Source organism: Lactuca serriola, chromosome 1 (assembly GCF_051521515.1).
Source record: "Lactuca serriola cultivar US96UC23 chromosome 1, Lser_US96UC23_V15, whole genome shotgun sequence".
Lineage (NCBI taxonomy): Eukaryota > Viridiplantae > Streptophyta > Magnoliopsida > Asterales > Asteraceae > Lactuca > Lactuca serriola.
Window position 1 is genome coordinate 206,967,502 of NC_136408.1, and position 19,800 is coordinate 206,987,301.

At 49.5% G+C, this 19,800-nt stretch overlaps 59 non-coding genes across 59 annotated transcripts; all 59 read left to right on the top strand.

The window, feature by feature from the left end:
* The first annotated feature begins 101 nt into the window (after nt 1–101).
* Nucleotides 102–220, top strand: LOC145081044 (5S ribosomal RNA). The gene has a single exon (XR_013695614.1). It is a non-coding gene; the product is annotated as a 5S ribosomal RNA (ribosomal RNA).
* A 215-nt stretch (nt 221–435) lies between these two features.
* LOC145081045 (5S ribosomal RNA) lies at nt 436–554 on the top strand. Its single transcript, XR_013695615.1, has one exon. It is a non-coding gene; the product is annotated as a 5S ribosomal RNA (ribosomal RNA).
* Nucleotides 555–769: 215 nt separating this feature from the next.
* On the top strand, nt 770–888 carry LOC145084045 (5S ribosomal RNA). Its single transcript, XR_013698500.1, has one exon. It is a non-coding gene; the product is annotated as a 5S ribosomal RNA (ribosomal RNA).
* Nucleotides 889–1,104: 216 nt separating this feature from the next.
* LOC145084046 (5S ribosomal RNA) lies at nt 1,105–1,223 on the top strand. Its single transcript, XR_013698501.1, has one exon. It is a non-coding gene; the product is annotated as a 5S ribosomal RNA (ribosomal RNA).
* Nucleotides 1,224–1,438: 215 nt separating this feature from the next.
* Nucleotides 1,439–1,557, top strand: LOC145084047 (5S ribosomal RNA). Its single transcript, XR_013698502.1, has one exon. It is a non-coding gene; the product is annotated as a 5S ribosomal RNA (ribosomal RNA).
* Nucleotides 1,558–1,773: 216 nt separating this feature from the next.
* On the top strand, nt 1,774–1,892 carry LOC145084048 (5S ribosomal RNA). Its single transcript, XR_013698503.1, has one exon. It is a non-coding gene; the product is annotated as a 5S ribosomal RNA (ribosomal RNA).
* Nucleotides 1,893–2,107: 215 nt separating this feature from the next.
* LOC145081046 (5S ribosomal RNA) lies at nt 2,108–2,226 on the top strand. The gene has a single exon (XR_013695616.1). It is a non-coding gene; the product is annotated as a 5S ribosomal RNA (ribosomal RNA).
* A 215-nt stretch (nt 2,227–2,441) lies between these two features.
* LOC145083737 (5S ribosomal RNA) lies at nt 2,442–2,560 on the top strand. The gene has a single exon (XR_013698199.1). It is a non-coding gene; the product is annotated as a 5S ribosomal RNA (ribosomal RNA).
* A 215-nt stretch (nt 2,561–2,775) lies between these two features.
* LOC145084461 (5S ribosomal RNA) lies at nt 2,776–2,894 on the top strand. Its single transcript, XR_013698903.1, has one exon. It is a non-coding gene; the product is annotated as a 5S ribosomal RNA (ribosomal RNA).
* Nucleotides 2,895–3,109: 215 nt separating this feature from the next.
* On the top strand, nt 3,110–3,228 carry LOC145083665 (5S ribosomal RNA). Its single transcript, XR_013698132.1, has one exon. It is a non-coding gene; the product is annotated as a 5S ribosomal RNA (ribosomal RNA).
* Nucleotides 3,229–3,443: 215 nt separating this feature from the next.
* Nucleotides 3,444–3,562, top strand: LOC145081048 (5S ribosomal RNA). Its single transcript, XR_013695618.1, has one exon. It is a non-coding gene; the product is annotated as a 5S ribosomal RNA (ribosomal RNA).
* A 216-nt stretch (nt 3,563–3,778) lies between these two features.
* On the top strand, nt 3,779–3,897 carry LOC145081049 (5S ribosomal RNA). The gene has a single exon (XR_013695619.1). It is a non-coding gene; the product is annotated as a 5S ribosomal RNA (ribosomal RNA).
* A 215-nt stretch (nt 3,898–4,112) lies between these two features.
* On the top strand, nt 4,113–4,231 carry LOC145081050 (5S ribosomal RNA). The gene has a single exon (XR_013695620.1). It is a non-coding gene; the product is annotated as a 5S ribosomal RNA (ribosomal RNA).
* A 215-nt stretch (nt 4,232–4,446) lies between these two features.
* Nucleotides 4,447–4,565, top strand: LOC145085385 (5S ribosomal RNA). Its single transcript, XR_013699785.1, has one exon. It is a non-coding gene; the product is annotated as a 5S ribosomal RNA (ribosomal RNA).
* A 216-nt stretch (nt 4,566–4,781) lies between these two features.
* Nucleotides 4,782–4,900, top strand: LOC145084049 (5S ribosomal RNA). The gene has a single exon (XR_013698504.1). It is a non-coding gene; the product is annotated as a 5S ribosomal RNA (ribosomal RNA).
* Nucleotides 4,901–5,115: 215 nt separating this feature from the next.
* On the top strand, nt 5,116–5,234 carry LOC145084051 (5S ribosomal RNA). Its single transcript, XR_013698506.1, has one exon. It is a non-coding gene; the product is annotated as a 5S ribosomal RNA (ribosomal RNA).
* Nucleotides 5,235–5,450: 216 nt separating this feature from the next.
* LOC145084052 (5S ribosomal RNA) lies at nt 5,451–5,569 on the top strand. The gene has a single exon (XR_013698507.1). It is a non-coding gene; the product is annotated as a 5S ribosomal RNA (ribosomal RNA).
* A 215-nt stretch (nt 5,570–5,784) lies between these two features.
* LOC145081052 (5S ribosomal RNA) lies at nt 5,785–5,903 on the top strand. The gene has a single exon (XR_013695621.1). It is a non-coding gene; the product is annotated as a 5S ribosomal RNA (ribosomal RNA).
* Nucleotides 5,904–6,118: 215 nt separating this feature from the next.
* On the top strand, nt 6,119–6,237 carry LOC145083738 (5S ribosomal RNA). The gene has a single exon (XR_013698200.1). It is a non-coding gene; the product is annotated as a 5S ribosomal RNA (ribosomal RNA).
* Nucleotides 6,238–6,452: 215 nt separating this feature from the next.
* On the top strand, nt 6,453–6,571 carry LOC145084053 (5S ribosomal RNA). Its single transcript, XR_013698508.1, has one exon. It is a non-coding gene; the product is annotated as a 5S ribosomal RNA (ribosomal RNA).
* A 216-nt stretch (nt 6,572–6,787) lies between these two features.
* On the top strand, nt 6,788–6,906 carry LOC145084054 (5S ribosomal RNA). The gene has a single exon (XR_013698509.1). It is a non-coding gene; the product is annotated as a 5S ribosomal RNA (ribosomal RNA).
* A 215-nt stretch (nt 6,907–7,121) lies between these two features.
* Nucleotides 7,122–7,240, top strand: LOC145081053 (5S ribosomal RNA). The gene has a single exon (XR_013695622.1). It is a non-coding gene; the product is annotated as a 5S ribosomal RNA (ribosomal RNA).
* Nucleotides 7,241–7,455: 215 nt separating this feature from the next.
* LOC145083739 (5S ribosomal RNA) lies at nt 7,456–7,574 on the top strand. The gene has a single exon (XR_013698201.1). It is a non-coding gene; the product is annotated as a 5S ribosomal RNA (ribosomal RNA).
* Nucleotides 7,575–7,789: 215 nt separating this feature from the next.
* On the top strand, nt 7,790–7,908 carry LOC145084462 (5S ribosomal RNA). Its single transcript, XR_013698904.1, has one exon. It is a non-coding gene; the product is annotated as a 5S ribosomal RNA (ribosomal RNA).
* Nucleotides 7,909–8,123: 215 nt separating this feature from the next.
* On the top strand, nt 8,124–8,242 carry LOC145083666 (5S ribosomal RNA). Its single transcript, XR_013698133.1, has one exon. It is a non-coding gene; the product is annotated as a 5S ribosomal RNA (ribosomal RNA).
* Nucleotides 8,243–8,457: 215 nt separating this feature from the next.
* On the top strand, nt 8,458–8,576 carry LOC145081055 (5S ribosomal RNA). Its single transcript, XR_013695624.1, has one exon. It is a non-coding gene; the product is annotated as a 5S ribosomal RNA (ribosomal RNA).
* A 216-nt stretch (nt 8,577–8,792) lies between these two features.
* Nucleotides 8,793–8,911, top strand: LOC145081056 (5S ribosomal RNA). The gene has a single exon (XR_013695625.1). It is a non-coding gene; the product is annotated as a 5S ribosomal RNA (ribosomal RNA).
* A 215-nt stretch (nt 8,912–9,126) lies between these two features.
* Nucleotides 9,127–9,245, top strand: LOC145081057 (5S ribosomal RNA). Its single transcript, XR_013695626.1, has one exon. It is a non-coding gene; the product is annotated as a 5S ribosomal RNA (ribosomal RNA).
* Nucleotides 9,246–9,461: 216 nt separating this feature from the next.
* LOC145081058 (5S ribosomal RNA) lies at nt 9,462–9,580 on the top strand. Its single transcript, XR_013695627.1, has one exon. It is a non-coding gene; the product is annotated as a 5S ribosomal RNA (ribosomal RNA).
* Nucleotides 9,581–9,795: 215 nt separating this feature from the next.
* On the top strand, nt 9,796–9,914 carry LOC145084055 (5S ribosomal RNA). The gene has a single exon (XR_013698510.1). It is a non-coding gene; the product is annotated as a 5S ribosomal RNA (ribosomal RNA).
* A 215-nt stretch (nt 9,915–10,129) lies between these two features.
* On the top strand, nt 10,130–10,248 carry LOC145081059 (5S ribosomal RNA). Its single transcript, XR_013695628.1, has one exon. It is a non-coding gene; the product is annotated as a 5S ribosomal RNA (ribosomal RNA).
* Nucleotides 10,249–10,464: 216 nt separating this feature from the next.
* LOC145084694 (5S ribosomal RNA) lies at nt 10,465–10,583 on the top strand. Its single transcript, XR_013699127.1, has one exon. It is a non-coding gene; the product is annotated as a 5S ribosomal RNA (ribosomal RNA).
* Nucleotides 10,584–10,798: 215 nt separating this feature from the next.
* LOC145081061 (5S ribosomal RNA) lies at nt 10,799–10,917 on the top strand. The gene has a single exon (XR_013695630.1). It is a non-coding gene; the product is annotated as a 5S ribosomal RNA (ribosomal RNA).
* A 216-nt stretch (nt 10,918–11,133) lies between these two features.
* Nucleotides 11,134–11,252, top strand: LOC145083660 (5S ribosomal RNA). Its single transcript, XR_013698127.1, has one exon. It is a non-coding gene; the product is annotated as a 5S ribosomal RNA (ribosomal RNA).
* Nucleotides 11,253–11,467: 215 nt separating this feature from the next.
* Nucleotides 11,468–11,586, top strand: LOC145081062 (5S ribosomal RNA). Its single transcript, XR_013695631.1, has one exon. It is a non-coding gene; the product is annotated as a 5S ribosomal RNA (ribosomal RNA).
* Nucleotides 11,587–11,802: 216 nt separating this feature from the next.
* Nucleotides 11,803–11,921, top strand: LOC145081063 (5S ribosomal RNA). The gene has a single exon (XR_013695632.1). It is a non-coding gene; the product is annotated as a 5S ribosomal RNA (ribosomal RNA).
* A 215-nt stretch (nt 11,922–12,136) lies between these two features.
* Nucleotides 12,137–12,255, top strand: LOC145081064 (5S ribosomal RNA). The gene has a single exon (XR_013695633.1). It is a non-coding gene; the product is annotated as a 5S ribosomal RNA (ribosomal RNA).
* Nucleotides 12,256–12,470: 215 nt separating this feature from the next.
* LOC145084056 (5S ribosomal RNA) lies at nt 12,471–12,589 on the top strand. The gene has a single exon (XR_013698511.1). It is a non-coding gene; the product is annotated as a 5S ribosomal RNA (ribosomal RNA).
* Nucleotides 12,590–12,804: 215 nt separating this feature from the next.
* On the top strand, nt 12,805–12,923 carry LOC145084057 (5S ribosomal RNA). The gene has a single exon (XR_013698512.1). It is a non-coding gene; the product is annotated as a 5S ribosomal RNA (ribosomal RNA).
* A 215-nt stretch (nt 12,924–13,138) lies between these two features.
* On the top strand, nt 13,139–13,257 carry LOC145085389 (5S ribosomal RNA). Its single transcript, XR_013699789.1, has one exon. It is a non-coding gene; the product is annotated as a 5S ribosomal RNA (ribosomal RNA).
* A 216-nt stretch (nt 13,258–13,473) lies between these two features.
* Nucleotides 13,474–13,592, top strand: LOC145084058 (5S ribosomal RNA). The gene has a single exon (XR_013698513.1). It is a non-coding gene; the product is annotated as a 5S ribosomal RNA (ribosomal RNA).
* A 215-nt stretch (nt 13,593–13,807) lies between these two features.
* LOC145084060 (5S ribosomal RNA) lies at nt 13,808–13,926 on the top strand. The gene has a single exon (XR_013698514.1). It is a non-coding gene; the product is annotated as a 5S ribosomal RNA (ribosomal RNA).
* Nucleotides 13,927–14,141: 215 nt separating this feature from the next.
* On the top strand, nt 14,142–14,260 carry LOC145084061 (5S ribosomal RNA). The gene has a single exon (XR_013698515.1). It is a non-coding gene; the product is annotated as a 5S ribosomal RNA (ribosomal RNA).
* A 215-nt stretch (nt 14,261–14,475) lies between these two features.
* Nucleotides 14,476–14,594, top strand: LOC145084063 (5S ribosomal RNA). Its single transcript, XR_013698517.1, has one exon. It is a non-coding gene; the product is annotated as a 5S ribosomal RNA (ribosomal RNA).
* A 215-nt stretch (nt 14,595–14,809) lies between these two features.
* LOC145084064 (5S ribosomal RNA) lies at nt 14,810–14,928 on the top strand. The gene has a single exon (XR_013698518.1). It is a non-coding gene; the product is annotated as a 5S ribosomal RNA (ribosomal RNA).
* Nucleotides 14,929–15,144: 216 nt separating this feature from the next.
* LOC145084065 (5S ribosomal RNA) lies at nt 15,145–15,263 on the top strand. The gene has a single exon (XR_013698519.1). It is a non-coding gene; the product is annotated as a 5S ribosomal RNA (ribosomal RNA).
* Nucleotides 15,264–15,478: 215 nt separating this feature from the next.
* On the top strand, nt 15,479–15,597 carry LOC145084066 (5S ribosomal RNA). The gene has a single exon (XR_013698520.1). It is a non-coding gene; the product is annotated as a 5S ribosomal RNA (ribosomal RNA).
* Nucleotides 15,598–15,812: 215 nt separating this feature from the next.
* On the top strand, nt 15,813–15,931 carry LOC145084525 (5S ribosomal RNA). Its single transcript, XR_013698967.1, has one exon. It is a non-coding gene; the product is annotated as a 5S ribosomal RNA (ribosomal RNA).
* Nucleotides 15,932–16,147: 216 nt separating this feature from the next.
* On the top strand, nt 16,148–16,266 carry LOC145084067 (5S ribosomal RNA). The gene has a single exon (XR_013698521.1). It is a non-coding gene; the product is annotated as a 5S ribosomal RNA (ribosomal RNA).
* Nucleotides 16,267–16,481: 215 nt separating this feature from the next.
* On the top strand, nt 16,482–16,600 carry LOC145084068 (5S ribosomal RNA). The gene has a single exon (XR_013698522.1). It is a non-coding gene; the product is annotated as a 5S ribosomal RNA (ribosomal RNA).
* A 215-nt stretch (nt 16,601–16,815) lies between these two features.
* LOC145084069 (5S ribosomal RNA) lies at nt 16,816–16,934 on the top strand. The gene has a single exon (XR_013698523.1). It is a non-coding gene; the product is annotated as a 5S ribosomal RNA (ribosomal RNA).
* Nucleotides 16,935–17,150: 216 nt separating this feature from the next.
* LOC145084070 (5S ribosomal RNA) lies at nt 17,151–17,269 on the top strand. The gene has a single exon (XR_013698524.1). It is a non-coding gene; the product is annotated as a 5S ribosomal RNA (ribosomal RNA).
* A 215-nt stretch (nt 17,270–17,484) lies between these two features.
* LOC145084071 (5S ribosomal RNA) lies at nt 17,485–17,603 on the top strand. The gene has a single exon (XR_013698525.1). It is a non-coding gene; the product is annotated as a 5S ribosomal RNA (ribosomal RNA).
* Nucleotides 17,604–17,817: 214 nt separating this feature from the next.
* LOC145084072 (5S ribosomal RNA) lies at nt 17,818–17,936 on the top strand. Its single transcript, XR_013698526.1, has one exon. It is a non-coding gene; the product is annotated as a 5S ribosomal RNA (ribosomal RNA).
* Nucleotides 17,937–18,151: 215 nt separating this feature from the next.
* LOC145085037 (5S ribosomal RNA) lies at nt 18,152–18,270 on the top strand. Its single transcript, XR_013699453.1, has one exon. It is a non-coding gene; the product is annotated as a 5S ribosomal RNA (ribosomal RNA).
* Nucleotides 18,271–18,485: 215 nt separating this feature from the next.
* On the top strand, nt 18,486–18,604 carry LOC145084074 (5S ribosomal RNA). The gene has a single exon (XR_013698528.1). It is a non-coding gene; the product is annotated as a 5S ribosomal RNA (ribosomal RNA).
* Nucleotides 18,605–18,820: 216 nt separating this feature from the next.
* On the top strand, nt 18,821–18,939 carry LOC145084958 (5S ribosomal RNA). The gene has a single exon (XR_013699379.1). It is a non-coding gene; the product is annotated as a 5S ribosomal RNA (ribosomal RNA).
* A 215-nt stretch (nt 18,940–19,154) lies between these two features.
* Nucleotides 19,155–19,273, top strand: LOC145084076 (5S ribosomal RNA). Its single transcript, XR_013698529.1, has one exon. It is a non-coding gene; the product is annotated as a 5S ribosomal RNA (ribosomal RNA).
* A 215-nt stretch (nt 19,274–19,488) lies between these two features.
* Nucleotides 19,489–19,607, top strand: LOC145084077 (5S ribosomal RNA). The gene has a single exon (XR_013698530.1). It is a non-coding gene; the product is annotated as a 5S ribosomal RNA (ribosomal RNA).
* Nucleotides 19,608–19,800: the final 193 nt, after the last annotated feature.

Here is a 19,800-nt window from a genome sequence, read left to right on the forward strand (position 1 = left end):
TTTTTGGAACGGAGCCGATCCGTCACGTGGGTCCCACGCCCCGCGTACCAAAACAAAGGCGTCTTCTAACACATAAAAACAATAAACATGGATAGTATTTCGGGTGCGATCATACCAGCACTAATGCACCGGATCCCATCAGAACTCCGCAGTTAAGCGTGCTTGGGCGAGAGTAGTACTAGGATGGGTGACCCCCTGGGAAGTCCTCGTGTTGCACCCCCCTTTTTCGTTGTCCGTTTGCGTTTGTTTCTAGGTTTTACGTGCTTTTTTTTCCTTTCTTTCTTGCTATTTCTATGCTCGGGTGCCCTCCGGTTCATGGCTGATGGTTTTCGTATTTTTGGAACGGAGCCGATCCGTCACGTGGGTCCCACGCCCCGCGTACCAAAACAAAGGCGTCTTCTAACACATAAAAACAATAAACATGGATAGTATTTCGGGTGCGATCATACCAGCACTAATGCACCGGATCCCATCAGAACTCCGCAGTTAAGCGTGCTTGGGCGAGAGTAGTACTAGGATGGGTGACCCCCTGGGAAGTCCTCGTGTTGCACCCCCCTTTTTCGTTGTCCGTTTGCGTTTGTTTCTAGGTTTTACGTGCTTTTTTTTCCTTTCTTTCTTGCTATTTCTATGCTCGGGTGCCCTCCGGTTCATGGCTGATGGTTTTCGTATTTTTGGAACGGAGCCGATCCGTCACGTGGGTCCCACGCCCCGCGTACCAAAACAAAGGCGTCTTCTAACACATAAAAACAATAAACATGGATAGTATTTCGGGCGCGATCATACCAGCACTAATGCACCGGATCCCATCAGAACTCCGCAGTTAAGCGTGCTTGGGCGAGAGTAGTACTAGGATGGGTGACCCCCTGGGAAGTCCTCGTGTTGCACCCCCCTTTTTCGTTGTCCGTTTGCGTTTGTTTCTAGGTTTTACGTGCTTTTTTTTTCCTTTCTTTCTTGCTATTTCTATGCTCGGGTGCCCTCCGGTTCATGGCTGATGGTTTTCGTATTTTTGGAACGGAGCCGATCCGTCACGTGGGTCCCACGCCCCGCGTACCAAAACAAAGGCGTCTTCTAACACATAAAAACAATAAACATGGATAGTATTTCGGGCGCGATCATACCAGCACTAATGCACCGGATCCCATCAGAACTCCGCAGTTAAGCGTGCTTGGGCGAGAGTAGTACTAGGATGGGTGACCCCCTGGGAAGTCCTCGTGTTGCACCCCCCTTTTTCGTTGTCCGTTTGCGTTTGTTTCTAGGTTTTACGTGCTTTTTTTTCCTTTCTTTCTTGCTATTTCTATGCTCGGGTGCCCTCCGGTTCATGGCTGATGGTTTTCGTATTTTTGGAACGGAGCCGATCCGTCACGTGGGTCCCACGCCCCGCGTACCAAAACAAAGGCGTCTTCTAACACATAAAAACAATAAACATGGATAGTATTTCGGGCGCGATCATACCAGCACTAATGCACCGGATCCCATCAGAACTCCGCAGTTAAGCGTGCTTGGGCGAGAGTAGTACTAGGATGGGTGACCCCCTGGGAAGTCCTCGTGTTGCACCCCCCCTTTTTCGTTGTCCGTTTGCGTTTGTTTCTAGGTTTTACGTGCTTTTTTTTCCTTTCTTTCTTGCTATTTCTATGCTCGGGTGCCCTCCGGTTCATGGCTGATGGTTTTCGTATTTTTGGAACGGAGCCGATCCGTCACGTGGGTCCCACGCCCCGCGTACCAAAACAAAGGCGTCTTCTAACACATAAAAACAATAAACATGGATAGTATTTCGGGCGCGATCATACCAGCACTAATGCACCGGATCCCATCAGAACTCCGCAGTTAAGCGTGCTTGGGCGAGAGTAGTACTAGGATGGGTGACCCCCTGGGAAGTCCTCGTGTTGCACCCCCCTTTTTCGTTGTCCGTTTGCGTTTGTTTCTAGGTTTTACGTGCTTTTTTTTCCTTTCTTTCTTGCTATTTCTATGCTCGGGTGCCCTCCGGTTCATGGCTGATGGTTTTCGTATTTTTGGAACGGAGCCGATCCGTCACGTGGGTCCCACGCCCCGCGTACCAAAACAAAGGCGTCTTCTAACACATAAAAACAATAAACATGGATAGTATTTCGGGTGCGATCATACCAGCACTAATGCACCGGATCCCATCAGAACTCCGCAGTTAAGCGTGCTTGGGCGAGAGTAGTACTAGGATGGGTGACCCCCTGGGAAGTCCTCGTGTTGCACCCCCCTTTTTCGTTGTCCGTTTGCGTTTGTTTCTAGGTTTTACGTGCTTTTTTTTCCTTTCTTTCTTGCTATTTCTATGCTCGGGTGCCCTCCGGTTCATGGCTGATGGTTTTCGTATTTTTGGAACGGAGCCGATCCGTCACGTGGGTCCCACGCCCCGCGTACCAAAACAAAGGCGTCTTCTAACACATAAAAACAATAAACATGGATAGTATTTCGGGTGCGATCATACCAGCACTAATGCACCGGATCACATCAGAACTCCGCAGTTAAGCGTGCTTGGGCGAGAGTAGTACTAGGATGGGTGACCCCCTGGGAAGTCCTCGTGTTGCACCCCCCTTTTTCGTTGTCCGTTTGCGTTTGTTTCTAGGTTTTACGTGCTTTTTTTTCCTTTCTTTCTTGCTATTTCTATGCTCGGGTGCCCTCCGGTTCATGGCTGATGGTTTTCGTATTTTTGGAACGGAGCCGATCCGTCACGTGGGTCCCACGCCCCGCGTACCAAAACAAAGGCGTCTTCTAACACATAAAAACAATAAACATGGATAGTATTTCGGGTGCGATCATACCAGCACTAATGCACCGGATCCCATCAGAACTCCGCAGTTAAGCGTGCTTGGGCGAGAGTAATACTAGGATGGGTGACCCCCTGGGAAGTCCTCGTGTTGCACCCCCCTTTTTCGTTGTCCGTTTGCGTTTGTTTCTAGGTTTTACGTGCTTTTTTTTCCTTTCTTTCTTGCTATTTCTATGCTCGGGTGCCCTCCGGTTCATGGCTGATGGTTTTCGTATTTTTGGAACGGAGCCGATCCGTCACGTGGGTCCCACGCCCCGCGTACCAAAACAAAGGCGTCTTCTAACACATAAAAACAATAAACATGGATAGTATTTCGGGTGCGATCATACCAGCACTAATGCACCGGATTCCATCAGAACTCCGCAGTTAAGCGTGCTTGGGCGAGAGTAGTACTAGGATGGGTGACCCCCTGGGAAGTCCTCGTGTTGCACCCCCCTTTTTCGTTGTCCGTTTGCGTTTGTTTCTAGGTTTTACGTGCTTTTTTTTCCTTTCTTTCTTGCTATTTCTATGCTCGGGTGCCCTCCGGTTCATGGCTGATGGTTTTCGTATTTTTGGAACGGAGCCGATCCGTCACGTGGGTCCCACGCCCCGCGTACCAAAACAAAGGCGTCTTCTAACACATAAAAACAATAAACATGGATAGTATTTCGGGTGCGATCATACCAGCACTAATGCACCGGATCCCATCAGAACTCCGCAGTTAAGCGTGCTTGGGCGAGAGTAGTACTAGGATGGGTGACCCCCTGGGAAGTCCTCGTGTTGCACCCCCCTTTTTCGTTGTCCGTTTGCGTTTGTTTCTAGGTTTTACGTGCTTTTTTTTTTCTTTCTTTCTTGCTATTTCTATGCTCGGGTGCCCTCCGGTTCATGGCTGATGGTTTTCGTATTTTTGGAACGGAGCCGATCCGTCACGTGGGTCCCACGCCCCGCGTACCAAAACAAAGGCGTCTTCTAACACATAAAAACAATAAACATGGATAGTATTTCGGGTGCGATCATACCAGCACTAATGCACCGGATCCCATCAGAACTCCGCAGTTAAGCGTGCTTGGGCGAGAGTAGTACTAGGATGGGTGACCCCCTGGGAAGTCCTCGTGTTGCACCCCCCTTTTTCGTTGTCCGTTTGCGTTTGTTTCTAGGTTTTACGTGCTTTTTTTTCCTTTCTTTCTTGCTATTTCTATGCTCGGGTGCCCTCCGGTTCATGGCTGATGGTTTTCGTATTTTTGGAACGGAGCCGATCCGTCACGTGGGTCCCACGCCCCGCGTACCAAAACAAAGGCGTCTTCTAACACATAAAAACAATAAACATGGATAGTATTTCGGGTGCGATCATACCAGCACTAATGCACCGGATCCCATCAGAACTCCGCAGTTAAGCGTGCTTGGGCGAGAGTAGTACTAGGATGGGTGACCCCCTGGGAAGTCCTCGTGTTGCACCCCCCTTTTTCGTTGTCCGTTTGCGTTTGTTTCTAGGTTTTACGTGCTTTTTTTTCCTTTCTTTCTTGCTATTTCTATGCTCGGGTGCCCTCCGGTTCATGGCTGATGGTTTTCGTATTTTTGGAACGGAGCCGATCCGTCACGTGGGTCCCACGCCCCGCGTACCAAAACAAAGGCGTCTTCTAACACATAAAAACAATAAACATGGATAGTATTTCGGGCGCGATCATACCAGCACTAATGCACCGGATCCCATCAGAACTCCGCAGTTAAGCGTGCTTGGGAGAGAGTAGTACTAGGATGGGTGACCCCCTGGGAAGTCCTCGTGTTGCACCCCCCCTTTTTCGTTGTCCGTTTGCGTTTGTTTCTAGGTTTTACGTGCTTTTTTTTCCTTTCTTTCTTGCTATTTCTATGCTCGGGTGCCCTCCGGTTCATGGCTGATGGTTTTCGTATTTTTGGAACGGAGCCGATCCGTCACGTGGGTCCCACGCCCCGCGTACCAAAACAAAGGCGTCTTCTAACACATAAAAACAATAAACATGGATAGTATTTCGGGCGCGATCATACCAGCACTAATGCACCGGATCCCATCAGAACTCCGCAGTTAAGCGTGCTTGGGCGAGAGTAGTACTAGGATGGGTGACCCCCTGGGAAGTCCTCGTGTTGCACCCCCCTTTTTCGTTGTCCGTTTGCGTTTGTTTCTAGGTTTTACGTGCTTTTTTTTCCTTTCTTTCTTGCTATTTCTATGCTCGGGTGCCCTCCGGTTCATGGCTGATGGTTTTCGTATTTTTGGAACGGAGCCGATCCGTCACGTGGGTCCCACGCCCCGCGTACCAAAACAAAGGCGTCTTCTAACACATAAAAACAATAAACATGGATAGTATTTCGGGCGCGATCATACCAGCACTAATGCACCGGATCCCATCAGAACTCCGCAGTTAAGCGTGCTTGGGCGAGAGTAGTACTAGGATGGGTGACCCCCTGGGAAGTCCTCGTGTTGCACCCCCCCTTTTTCGTTGTCCGTTTGCGTTTGTTTCTAGGTTTTACGTGCTTTTTTTTCCTTTCTTTCTTGCTATTTCTATGCTCGGGTGCCCTCCGGTTCATGGCTGATGGTTTTCGTATTTTTGGAACGGAGCCGATCCGTCACGTGGGTCCCACGCCCCGCGTACCAAAACAAAGGCGTCTTCTAACACATAAAAACAATAAACATGGATAGTATTTCGGGCGCGATCATACCAGCACTAATGCACCGGATCCCATCAGAACTCCGCAGTTAAGCGTGCTTGGGCGAGAGTAGTACTAGGATGGGTGACCCCCTGGGAAGTCCTCGTGTTGCACCCCCCTTTTTCGTTGTCCGTTTGCGTTTGTTTCTAGGTTTTACGTGCTTTTTTTTCCTTTCTTTCTTGCTATTTCTATGCTCGGGTGCCCTCCGGTTCATGGCTGATGGTTTTCGTATTTTTGGAACGGAGCCGATCCGTCACGTGGGTCCCACGCCCCGCGTACCAAAACAAAGGCGTCTTCTAACACATAAAAACAATAAACATGGATAGTATTTTGGGTGCGATCATACCAGCACTAATGCACCGGATCCCATCAGAACTCCGCAGTTAAGCGTGCTTGGGCGAGAGTAGTACTAGGATGGGTGACCCCCTGGGAAGTCCTCGTGTTGCACCCCCCTTTTTCGTTGTCCGTTTGCGTTTGTTTCTAGGTTTTACGTGCTTTTTTTTCCTTTCTTTCTTGCTATTTCTATGCTCGGGTGCCCTCCGGTTCATGGCTGATGGTTTTCGTATTTTTGGAACGGAGCCGATCCGTCACGTGGGTCCCACGCCCCGCGTACCAAAACAAAGGCGTCTTCTAACACATAAAAACAATAAACATGGATAGTATTTCGGGTGCGATCATACCAGCACTAATGCACCGGATCACATCAGAACTCCGCAGTTAAGCGTGCTTGGGCGAGAGTAGTACTAGGATGGGTGACCCCCTGGGAAGTCCTCGTGTTGCACCCCCCTTTTTCGTTGTCCGTTTGCGTTTGTTTCTAGGTTTTACGTGCTTTTTTTTCCTTTCTTTCTTGCTATTTCTATGCTCGGGTGCCCTCCGGTTCATGGCTGATGGTTTTCGTATTTTTGGAACGGAGCCGATCCGTCACGTGGGTCCCACGCCCCGCGTACCAAAACAAAGGCGTCTTCTAACACATAAAAACAATAAACATGGATAGTATTTCGGGCGCGATCATACCAGCACTAATGCACCGGATCCCATCAGAACTCCGCAGTTAAGCGTGCTTGGGCGAGAGTAGTACTAGGATGGGTGACCCCCTGGGAAGTCCTCGTGTTGCACCCCCCCTTTTTCGTTGTCCGTTTGCGTTTGTTTCTAGGTTTTACGTGCTTTTTTTTCCTTTCTTTCTTGCTATTTCTATGCTCGGGTGCCCTCCGGTTCATGGCTGATGGTTTTCGTATTTTTGGAACGGAGCCGATCCGTCACGTGGGTCCCACGCCCCGCGTACCAAAACAAAGGCGTCTTCTAACACATAAAAACAATAAACATGGATAGTATTTCGGGCGCGATCATACCAGCACTAATGCACCGGATCCCATCAGAACTCCGCAGTTAAGCGTGCTTGGGCGAGAGTAGTACTAGGATGGGTGACCCCCTGGGAAGTCCTCGTGTTGCACCCCCCTTTTTCGTTGTCCGTTTGCGTTTGTTTCTAGGTTTTACGTGCTTTTTTTTCCTTTCTTTCTTGCTATTTCTATGCTCGGGTGCCCTCCGGTTCATGGCTGATGGTTTTCGTATTTTTGGAACGGAGCCGATCCGTCACGTGGGTCCCACGCCCCGCGTACCAAAACAAAGGCGTCTTCTAACACATAAAAACAATAAACATGGATAGTATTTTGGGTGCGATCATACCAGCACTAATGCACCGGATCCCATCAGAACTCCGCAGTTAAGCGTGCTTGGGCGAGAGTAGTACTAGGATGGGTGACCCCCTGGGAAGTCCTCGTGTTGCACCCCCCTTTTTCGTTGTCCGTTTGCGTTTGTTTCTAGGTTTTACGTGCTTTTTTTTCCTTTCTTTCTTGCTATTTCTATGCTCGGGTGCCCTCCGGTTCATGGCTGATGGTTTTCGTATTTTTGGAACGGAGCCGATCCGTCACGTGGGTCCCACGCCCCGCGTACCAAAACAAAGGCGTCTTCTAACACATAAAAACAATAAACATGGATAGTATTTCGGGTGCGATCATACCAGCACTAATGCACCGGATCACATCAGAACTCCGCAGTTAAGCGTGCTTGGGCGAGAGTAGTACTAGGATGGGTGACCCCCTGGGAAGTCCTCGTGTTGCACCCCCCTTTTTCGTTGTCCGTTTGCGTTTGTTTCTAGGTTTTACGTGCTTTTTTTTCCTTTCTTTCTTGCTATTTCTATGCTCGGGTGCCCTCCGGTTCATGGCTGATGGTTTTCGTATTTTTGGAACGGAGCCGATCCGTCACGTGGGTCCCACGCCCCGCGTACCAAAACAAAGGCGTCTTCTAACACATAAAAACAATAAACATGGATAGTATTTCGGGTGCGATCATACCAGCACTAATGCACCGGATCCCATCAGAACTCCGCAGTTAAGCGTGCTTGGGCGAGAGTAATACTAGGATGGGTGACCCCCTGGGAAGTCCTCGTGTTGCACCCCCCTTTTTCGTTGTCCGTTTGCGTTTGTTTCTAGGTTTTACGTGCTTTTTTTTCCTTTCTTTCTTGCTATTTCTATGCTCGGGTGCCCTCCGGTTCATGGCTGATGGTTTTCGTATTTTTGGAACGGAGCCGATCCGTCACGTGGGTCCCACGCCCCGCGTACCAAAACAAAGGCGTCTTCTAACACATAAAAACAATAAACATGGATAGTATTTCGGGTGCGATCATACCAGCACTAATGCACCGGATTCCATCAGAACTCCGCAGTTAAGCGTGCTTGGGCGAGAGTAGTACTAGGATGGGTGACCCCCTGGGAAGTCCTCGTGTTGCACCCCCCTTTTTCGTTGTCCGTTTGCGTTTGTTTCTAGGTTTTACGTGCTTTTTTTTCCTTTCTTTCTTGCTATTTCTATGCTCGGGTGCCCTCCGGTTCATGGCTGATGGTTTTCGTATTTTTGGAACGGAGCCGATCCGTCACGTGGGTCCCACGCCCCGCGTACCAAAACAAAGGCGTCTTCTAACACATAAAAACAATAAACATGGATAGTATTTCGGGTGCGATCATACCAGCACTAATGCACCGGATCCCATCAGAACTCCGCAGTTAAGCGTGCTTGGGCGAGAGTAGTACTAGGATGGGTGACCCCCTGGGAAGTCCTCGTGTTGCACCCCCCTTTTTCGTTGTCCGTTTGCGTTTGTTTCTAGGTTTTACGTGCTTTTTTTTTCCTTTCTTTCTTGCTATTTCTATGCTCGGGTGCCCTCCGGTTCATGGCTGATGGTTTTCGTATTTTTGGAACGGAGCCGATCCGTCACGTGGGTCCCACGCCCCGCGTACCAAAACAAAGGCGTCTTCTAACACATAAAAACAATAAACATGGATAGTATTTCGGGTGCGATCATACCAGCACTAATGCACCGGATCCCATCAGAACTCCGCAGTTAAGCGTGCTTGGGCGAGAGTAGTACTAGGATGGGTGACCCCCTGGGAAGTCCTCGTGTTGCACCCCCCTTTTTCGTTGTCCGTTTGCGTTTGTTTCTAGGTTTTACGTGCTTTTTTTTCCTTTCTTTCTTGCTATTTCTATGCTCGGGTGCCCTCCGGTTCATGGCTGATGGTTTTCGTATTTTTGGAACGGAGCCGATCCGTCACGTGGGTCCCACGCCCCGCGTACCAAAACAAAGGCGTCTTCTAACACATAAAAACAATAAACATGGATAGTATTTCGGGTGCGATCATACCAGCACTAATGCACCGGATCCCATCAGAACTCCGCAGTTAAGCGTGCTTGGGCGAGAGTAGTACTAGGATGGGTGACCCCCTGGGAAGTCCTCGTGTTGCACCCCCCTTTTTCGTTGTCCGTTTGCGTTTGTTTCTAGGTTTTACGTGCTTTTTTTTTCCTTTCTTTCTTGCTATTTCTATGCTCGGGTGCCCTCCGGTTCATGGCTGATGGTTTTCGTATTTTTGGAACGGAGCCGATCCGTCACGTGGGTCCCACGCCCCGCGTACCAAAACAAAGGCGTCTTCTAACACATAAAAACAATAAACATGGATAGTATTTCGGGTGCGATCATACCAGCACTAATGCACCGGATCCCATCAGAACTCCGCAGTTAAGCGTGCTTGGGCGAGAGTAGTACTAGGATGGGTGACCCCCTGGGAAGTCCTCGTGTTGCACCCCCCTTTTTCGTTGTCCGTTTGCGTTTGTTTCTAGGTTTTACGTGCTTTTTTTTCCTTTCTTTCTTGCTATTTCTATGCTCGGGTGCCCTCCGGTTCATGGCTGATGGTTTTCGTATTTTTGGAACGGAGCCGATCCGTCACGTGGGTCCCACGCCCCGCGTACCAAAACAAAGGCGTCTTCTAACACATAAAAACAATAAACATGGATAGTATTTCGGGCGCGATCATACCAGCACTAATGCACCGGATCCCATCAGAACTCCGCAGTTAAGCGTGCTTGGGCGAGAGTAGTACTAGGATGGGTGACCCCCTGGGAAGTCCTCGTGTTGCACCCCCCTTTTTCGTTGTCCGTTTGCGTTTGTTTCTAGGTTTTACGTGCTTTTTTTTCCTTTCTTTCTTGCTATTTCTATGCTCGGGTGCCCTCCGGTTCATGGCTGATGGTTTTCGTATTTTTGGAACGGAGCCGATCCGTCACGTGGGTCCCACGCCCCGCGTACCAAAACAAAGGCGTCTTCTAACACATAAAAACAATAAACATGGATAGTATTTCGGGTGCGATCATACCAGCACTAATGCACCGGATCCCATCAGAACTCCGCAGTTAAGCGTGCTTGGGCGAGAGTAGTACTAGGATGGGTGACCCCCTGGGAAGTCCTCGTGTTGCACCCCCCTTTTTCGTTGTCCGTTTGCGTTTGTTTCTAGGTTTTACGTGCTTTTTTTTTTCTTTCTTTCTTGCTATTTCTATGCTCGGGTGCCCTCCGGTTCATGGCTGATGGTTTTCGTATTTTTGGAACGGAGCCGATCCGTCACGTGGGTCCCACGCCCCGCGTACCAAAACAAAGGCGTCTTCTAACACATAAAAACAATAAACATGGATAGTATTTCGGGTGCGATCATACCAGCACTAATGCACCGGATCCCATCAAAACTCCGCAGTTAAGCGTGCTTGGGCGAGAGTAGTACTAGGATGGGTGACCCCCTGGGAAGTCCTCGTGTTGCACCCCCCTTTTTCGTTGTCCGTTTGCGTTTGTTTCTAGGTTTTACGTGCTTTTTTTTCCTTTCTTTCTTGCTATTTCTATGCTCGGGTGCCCTCCGGTTCATGGCTGATGGTTTTCGTATTTTTGGAACGGAGCCGATCCGTCACGTGGGTCCCACGCCCCGCGTACCAAAACAAAGGCGTCTTCTAACACATAAAAACAATAAACATGGATAGTATTTCGGGTGCGATCATACCAGCACTAATGCACCGGATCCCATCAGAACTCCGCAGTTAAGCGTGCTTGGGCGAGAGTAGTACTAGGATGGGTGACCCCCTGGGAAGTCCTCGTGTTGCACCCCCCTTTTTCGTTGTCCGTTTGCGTTTGTTTCTAGGTTTTACGTGCTTTTTTTTTTCTTTCTTTCTTGCTATTTCTATGCTCGGGTGCCCTCCGGTTCATGGCTGATGGTTTTCGTATTTTTGGAACGGAGCCGATCCGTCACGTGGGTCCCACGCCCCGCGTACCAAAACAAAGGCGTCTTCTAACACATAAAAACAATAAACATGGATAGTATTTCGGGTGCGATCATACCAGCACTAATGCACCGGATCCCATCAGAACTCCGCAGTTAAGCGTGTTTGGGCGAGAGTAGTACTAGGATGGGTGACCCCCTGGGAAGTCCTCGTGTTGCACCCCCCTTTTTCGTTGTCCGTTTGCGTTTGTTTCTAGGTTTTACGTGCTTTTTTTTCCTTTCTTTCTTGCTATTTCTATGCTCGGGTGCCCTCCGGTTCATGGCTGATGGTTTTCGTATTTTTGGAACGGAGCCGATCCGTCACGTGGGTCCCACGCCCCGCGTACCAAAACAAAGGCGTCTTCTAACACATAAAAACAATAAACATGGATAGTATTTCGGGTGCGATCATACCAGCACTAATGCACCGGATCCCATCAGAACTCCGCAGTTAAGCGTGCTTGGGCGAGAGTAGTACTAGGATGGGTGACCCCCTGGGAAGTCCTCGTGTTGCACCCCCCTTTTTCGTTGTCCGTTTGCGTTTGTTTCTAGGTTTTACGTGCTTTTTTTTTCCTTTCTTTCTTGCTATTTCTATGCTCGGGTGCCCTCCGGTTCATGGCTGATGGTTTTCGTATTTTTGGAACGGAGCCGATCCGTCACGTGGGTCCCACGCCCCGCGTACCAAAACAAAGGCGTCTTCTAACACATAAAAACAATAAACATGGATAGTATTTCGGGTGCGATCATACCAGCACTAATGCACCGGATCCCATCAGAACTCCGCAGTTAAGCGTGCTTGGGCGAGAGTAGTACTAGGATGGGTGACCCCCTGGGAAGTCCTCGTGTTGCACCCCCCTTTTTCGTTGTCCGTTTGCGTTTGTTTCTAGGTTTTACGTGCTTTTTTTTCCTTTCTTTCTTGCTATTTCTATGCTCGGGTGCCCTCCGGTTCATGGCTGATGGTTTTCGTATTTTTGGAACGGAGCCGATCCGTCACGTGGGTCCCACGCCCCGCGTACCAAAACAAAGGCGTCTTCTAACACATAAAAACAATAAACATGGATAGTATTTCGGGTGCGATCATACCAGCACTAATGCACCGGATCCCATCAGAACTCCGCAGTTAAGCGTGCTTGGGCGAGAGTAGTACTAGGATGGGTGACCCCCTGGGAAGTCCTCGTGTTGCACCCCCCTTTTTCGTTGTCCGTTTGCGTTTGTTTCTAGGTTTTACGTGCTTTTTTTTCCTTTCTTTCTTGCTATTTCTATGCTCGGGTGCCCTCCGGTTCATGGCTGATGGTTTTCGTATTTTTGGAACGGAGCCGATCCGTCACGTGGGTCCCACGCCCCGCGTACCAAAACAAAGGCGTCTTCTAACACATAAAAACAATAAACATGGATAGTATTTCGGGCGCGATCATACCAGCACTAATGCACCGGATCCCATCAGAACTCCGCAGTTAAGCGTGCTTGGGCGAGAGTAGTACTAGGATGGGTGACCCCCTGGGAAGTCCTCGTGTTGCACCCCCCTTTTTCGTTGTCCGTTTGCGTTTGTTTCTAGGTTTTACGTGCTTTTTTTTCCTTTCTTTCTTGCTATTTCTATGCTCGGGTGCCCTCCGGTTCATGGCTGATGGTTTTCGTATTTTTGGAACGGAGCCGATCCGTCACGTGGGTCCCACGCCCCGCGTACCAAAACAAAGGCGTCTTCTAACACATAAAAACAATAAACATGGATAGTATTTCGGGCGCGATCATACCAGCACTAATGCACCGGATCCCATCAGAACTCCGCAGTTAAGCGTGCTTGGGCGAGAGTAGTACTAGGATGGGTGACCCCCTGGGAAGTCCTCGTGTTGCACCCCCCTTTTTCGTTGTCCGTTTGCGTTTGTTTCTAGGTTTTACGTGCTTTTTTTTCCTTTCTTTCTTGCTATTTCTATGCTCGGGTGCCCTCCGGTTCATGGCTGATGGTTTTCGTATTTTTGGAACGGAGCCGATCCGTCACGTGGGTCCCACGCCCCGCGTACCAAAACAAAGGCGTCTTCTAACACATAAAAACAATAAACATGGATAGTATTTCGGGCGCGATCATACCAGCACTAATGCACCGGATCCCATCAGAACTCCGCAGTTAAGCGTGCTTGGGCGAGAGTAGTACTAGGATTGGTGACCCCCTGGGAAGTCCTCGTGTTGCACCCCCCCTTTTTCGTTGTCCGTTTGCGTTTGTTTCTAGGTTTTACGTGCTTTTTTTTCCTTTCTTTCTTGCTATTTCTATGCTCGGGTGCCCTCCGGTTCATGGCTGATGGTTTTCGTATTTTTGGAACGGAGCCGATCCGTCACGTGGGTCCCACGCCCCGCGTACCAAAACAAAGGCGTCTTCTAACACATAAAAACAATAAACATGGATAGTATTTCGGGCGCGATCATACCAGCACTAATGCACCGGATCCCATCAGAACTCCGCAGTTAAGCGTGCTTGGGCGAGAGTAGTACTAGGATGGGTGACCCCCTGGGAAGTCCTCGTGTTGCACCCCCCTTTTTCGTTGTCCGTTTGCGTTTGTTTCTAGGTTTTACGTGCTTTTTTTTCCTTTCTTTCTTGCTATTTCTATGCTCGGGTGCCCTCCGGTTCATGGCTGATGGTTTTCGTATTTTTGGAACGGAGCCGATCCGTCACGTGGGTCCCACGCCCCGCGTACCAAAACAAAGGCGTCTTCTAACACATAAAAACAATAAACATGGATAGTATTTCGGGCGCGATCATACCAGCACTAATGCACCGGATCCCATCAGAACTCCGCAGTTAAGCGTGCTTGGGCGAGAGTAGTACTAGGATGGGTGACCCCCTGGGAAGTCCTCGTGTTGCACCCCCCTTTTTCGTTGTCCGTTTGCGTTTGTTTCTAGGTTTTACATGCTTTTTTTTCCTTTCTTTCTTGCTATTTCTATGCTCGGGTGCCCTCCGGTTCATGGCTGATGGTTTTCGTATTTTTGGAACGGAGCCGATCCGTCACGTGGGTCCCACGCCCCGCGTACCAAAACAAAGGCGTCTTCTAACACATAAAAACAATAAACATGGATAGTATTTCGGGCGCGATCATACCAGCACTAATGCACCGGATCCCATCAGAACTCCGCAGTTAAGCGTGCTTGGGCGAGAGTAGTACTAGGATGGGTGACCCCCTGGGAAGTCCTCGTGTTGCACCCCCCTTTTTCGTTGTCCGTTTGCGTTTGTTTCTAGGTTTTACGTGCTTTTTTTTCCTTTCTTTCTTGCTATTTCTATGCTCGGGTGCCCTCCGGTTCATGGCTGATGGTTTTCGTATTTTTGGAACGGAGCCGATCCGTCACGTGGGTCCCACGCCCCGCGTACCAAAACAAAGGCGTCTTCTAACACATAAAAACAATAAACATGGATAGTATTTCGGGCGCGATCATACCAGCACTAATGCACCGGATCCCATCAGAACTCCGCAGTTAAGCGTGCTTGGGCGAGAGTAGTACTAGGATGGGTGACCCCCTGGGAAGTCCTCGTGTTGCACCCCCCTTTTTCGTTGTCCGTTTGCGTTTGTTTCTAGGTTTTACGTGCTTTTTTTTCCTTTCTTTCTTGCTATTTCTATGCTCGGGTGCCCTCCGGTTCATGGCTGATGGTTTTCGTATTTTTGGAACGGAGCCGATCCGTCACGTGGGTCCCACGCCCCGCGTACCAAAACAAAGGCGTCTTCTAACACATAAAAACAATAAACATGGATAGTATTTCGGGCGCGATCATACCAGCACTAATGCACCGGATCCCATCAGAACTCCGCAGTTAAGCGTGCTTGGGCGAGAGTAGTACTAGGATGGGTGACCCCCTGGGAAGTCCTCGTGTTGCACCCCCCTTTTTCGTTGTCCGTTTGCGTTTGTTTCTAGGTTTTACGTGCTTTTTTTTTCCTTTCTTTCTTGCTATTTCTATGCTCGGGTGCCCTCCGGTTCATGGCTGATGGTTTTCGTATTTTTGGAACGGAGCCGATCCGTCACGTGGGTCCCACGCCCCGCGTACCAAAACAAAGGCGTCTTCTAACACATAAAAACAATAAACATGGATAGTATTTCGGGCGCGATCATACCAGCACTAATGCACCGGATCCCATCAGAACTCCGCAGTTAAGCGTGCTTGGGCGAGAGTAGTACTAGGATGGGTGACCCCCTGGGAAGTCCTCGTGTTGCACCCCCCTTTTTCGTTGTCCGTTTGCGTTTGTTTCTAGGTTTTACGTGCTTTTTTTTCCTTTCTTTCTTGCTATTTCTATGCTCGGGTGCCCTCCGGTTCATGGCTGATGGTTTTCGTATTTTTGGAACGGAGCCGATCCGTCACGTGTGTCCCACGCCCCGCGTACCAAAACAAAGGCGTCTTCTAACACATAAAAACAATAAACATGGATAGTATTTCGGGCGCGATCATACCAGCACTAATGCACCGGATCCCATCAGAACTCCGCAGTTAAGCGTGCTTGGGCGAGAGTAGTACTAGGATGGGTGACCCCCTGGGAAGTCCTCGTGTTGCACCCCCCTTTTTCGTTGTCCGTTTGCGTTTGTTTCTAGGTTTTACGTGCTTTTTTTTCCTTTCTTTCTTGCTATTTCTATGCTCGGGTGCCCTCCGGTTCATGGCTGATGGTTTTCGTATTTTTGGAACGGAGCCGATCCGTCACGTGGGTCCCACGCCCCGCGTACCAAAACAAAGGCGTCTTCTAACACATAAAAACAATAAACATGGATAGTATTTCGGGCGCGATCATACCAGCACTAATGCACCGGATCCCATCAGAACTCCGCAGTTAAGCGTGCTTGGGCGAGAGTAGTACTAGGATGGGTGACCCCCTGGGAAGTCCTCGTGTTGCACTCCCCTTTTTCGTTGTCCGTTTGCGTTTGTTTCTAGGTTTTACGTGCTTTTTTTTTCCTTTCTTTCTTGCTATTTCTATGCTCGGGTGCCCTCCGGTTCATGGCTGATGGTTTTCGTATTTTTGGAACGGAGCCGATCCGTCACGTGGGTCCCACGCCCCGCGTACCAAAACAAAGGCGTCTTCTAACACATAAAAACAATAAACATGGATAGTATTTCGGGCGCGATCATACCAGCACTAATGCACCGGATCCCATCAGAACTCCGCAGTTAAGCGTGCTTGGGCGAGAGTAGTACTAGGATGGGTGACCCCCTGGGAAGTCCTCGTGTTGCACCCCCCTTTTTCGTTGTCCGTTTGCGTTTGTTTCTAGGTTTTACGTGCTTTTTTTTCCTTTCTTTCTTGCTATTTCTATGCTCGGGTGCCCTCCGGTTCATGGCTGATGGTTTTCGTATTTTTGGAACGGAGCCGATCCGTCACGTGGGTCCCACGCCCCGCGTACCAAAACAAAGGCGTCTTCTAACACATAAAAACAATAAACATGGATAGTATTTCGGGCGCGATCATACCAGCACTAATGCACCGGATCCCATCAGAACTCCGCAGTTAAGCGTGCTTGGGCGAGAGTAGTACTAGGATGGGTGACCCCCTGGGAAGTCCTCGTGTTGCACCCCCCTTTTTCGTTGTCCGTTTGCGTTTGTTTCTAGGTTTTACGTGCTTTTTTTTCCTTTCTTTCTTGCTATTTCTATGCTCGGGTGCCCTCCGGTTCATGGCTGATGGTTTTCGTATTTTTGGAACGGAGCCGATCCGTCACGTGGGTCCCACGCCCCGCGTACCAAAACAAAGGCGTCTTCTAACACATAAAAACAATAAACATGGATAGTATTTCGGGCGCGATCATACCAGCACTAATGCACCGGATCCCATCAGAACTCCGCAGTTAAGCGTGCTTGGGCGAGAGTAGTACTAGGATGGGTGACCCCCTGGGAAGTCCTCGTGTTGCACCCCCCCTTTTTCGTTGTCCGTTTGCGTTTGTTTCTAGGTTTTACGTGCTTTTTTTTCCTTTCTTTCTTGCTATTTCTATGCTCGGGTGCCCTCCGGTTCATGGCTGATGGTTTTCGTATTTTTGGAACGGAGCCGATCCGTCACGTGGGTCCCACGCCCCGCGTACCAAAACAAAGGCGTCTTCTAACACATAAAAACAATAAACATGGATAGTATTTCGGGCGCGATCATACCAGCACTAATGCACCGGATCCCATCAGAACTCCGCAGTTAAGCGTGCTTGGGCGAGAGTAGTACTAGGATGGGTGACCCCCTGGGAAGTCCTCGTGTTGCACCCCCTTTTTTCGTTGTCCGTTTGAGTTTGTTTCTAGGTTTTACGTGCTTTTTTTTCCTTTCTTTCTTGCTATTTCTATGCTCGGGTGCCCTCCGGTTCATGGCTGATGGTTTTCGTATTTTTGGAACGGAGCCGATCCGTCACGTGGGTCCCACGCCCCGCGTACCAAAACAAAGGCGTCTTCTAACACATAAAAACAATAAACATGGATAGTATTTCGGGCGCGATCATACCAGCACTAATGCACCGGATCCCATCAGAACTCCGCAGTTAAGCGTGCTTGGGCGAGAGTAGTACTAGGATGGGTGACCCCCTGGGAAGTCCTCGTGTTGCACCCCCCTTTTTCGTTGTCCGTTTGCGTTTGTTTCTAGGTTTTACGTGCTTTTTTTTCCTTTTTTCTTGCTATTTCTATGCTCGGGTGCCCTCCGGTTCATGGCTGATGGTTTTCGTATTTTTGGAACGGAGCCGATCCGTCACGTGGGTCCCACGCCCCGCGTACCAAAACAAAGGCGTCTTCTAACACATAAAAACAATAAACATGGATAGTATTTCGGGCGCGATCATACCAGCACTAATGCACCGGATCCCATCAGAACTCCGCAGTTAAGCGTGCTTGGGCGAGAGTAGTACTAGGATGGGTGACCCCCTGGGAAGTCCTCGTGTTGCACCCCCCTTTTTCGTTGTCCGTTTGCGTTTGTTTCTAGGTTTTACGTGCTTTTTTTTCCTTTCTTTCTTGCTATTTCTATGCTCGGGTGCCCTCCGGTTCATGGCTGATGGTTTTCGTATTTTTGGAACGGAGCCGATCCGTCACGTGGGTCCCACGCCCCGCGTACCAAAACAAAGGCGTCTTCTAACACATAAAAACAATAAACATGGATAGTATTTCGGGCGCGATCATACCAGCACTAATGCACCGGATCCCATCAGAACTCCGCAGGTAAGCGTGCTTGGGCGAGAGTAGTACTAGGATGGGTGACCCCCTGGGAAGTCCTCGTGTTGCACCCCCCTTTTTCGTTGTCCGTTTGAGTTTGTTTCTAGGTTTTACGTGCTTTTTTTTCCTTTCTTTCTTGCTATTTCTATGCTCGGGTGCCCTCCGGTTCATGGCTGATGGTTTTCGTATTTTTGGAACGGAGCCGATCCGTCACGTGGGTCCCACGCCCCGCGTACCAAAACAAAGGCGTCTTCTAACACATAAAAACAATAAACATGGATAGTATTTCGGGCGCGATCATACCAGCACTAATGCACCGGATCCCATCAGAACTCCGCAGTTAAGCGTGCTTGGGCGAGAGTAGTACTAGGATGGGTGACCCCCTGGGAAGTCCTCGTGTTGCACCCCCCCTTTTTCGTTGTCCGTTTGCGTTTGTTTCTAGGTTTTACGTGCTTTTTTTTCCTTTCTTTCTTGCTATTTCTATGCTCGGGTGCCCTCCGGTTCATGGCTGATGGTTTTCGTATTTTTGGAACGGAGCCGATCCGTCACGTGGGTCCCACGCCCCGCGTACCAAAACAAAGGCGTCTTCTAACACATAAAAACAATAAACATGGATAGTATTTCGGGCGCGATCATACCAGCACTAATGCACCGGATCCCATCAGAACTCTGCAGTTAAGCGTGCTTGGGCGAGAGTAGTACTAGGATGGGTGACCCCCTGGGAAGTCCTCGTGTTGCACCCCCCTTTTTCGTTGTCCGTTTGCGTTTGTTTCTAGGTTTTACGTGCTTTTTTTTCCTTTCTTTCTTGCTATTTCTATGCTCGGGTGCCCTCCGGTTCATGGCTGATGGTTTTCGTATTTTTGGAACGGAGCCGATCCGTCACGTGGGTCCCACGCCCCGCGTACCAAAACAAAGGCGTCTTCTAACACATAAAAACAATAAACATGGATAGTATTTCGGGCGCGATCATACCAGCACTAATGCACCGGATCCCATCAGAACTCCGCAGTTAAGCGTGCTTGGGCGAGAGTAGTACTAGGATGGGTGACCCCCTGGGAAGTCCTCGTGTTGCACCCCCCTTTTTCGTTGTCCGTTTGAGTTTGTTTCTAGGTTTTACGTGCTTTTTTTTCCTTTCTTTCTTGCTATTTCTATGCTCGGGTGCCCTCCGGTTCATGGCTGATGGTTTTCGTATTTTTGGAACGGAGCCGATCCGTCACGTGGGTCCCACGCCCCGCGTACCAAAACAAAGGCGTCTTCTAACACATAAAAACAATAAACATGGATAGTATTTCGGGCGCGATCATACCAGCACTAATGCACCGGATCCCATCAGAACTCCGCAGTTAAGCGTGCTTGGGCGAGAGTAGTACTAGGATGGGTGACCCCCTGGGAAGTCCTCGTGTTGCACCCCCCTTTTTCGTTGTCCGTTTGCGTTTGTTTCTAGGTTTTACGTGCTTTTTTTTCCTTTCTTTCTTGCTATTTCTATGCTCGGGTGCCCTCCGGTTCATGGCTGATGGTTTTCGTATTTTTGGAACGGAGCCGATCCGTCACGTGGGTCCCACGCCCCGCGTACCAAAACAAAGGCGTCTTCTAACACATAAAAA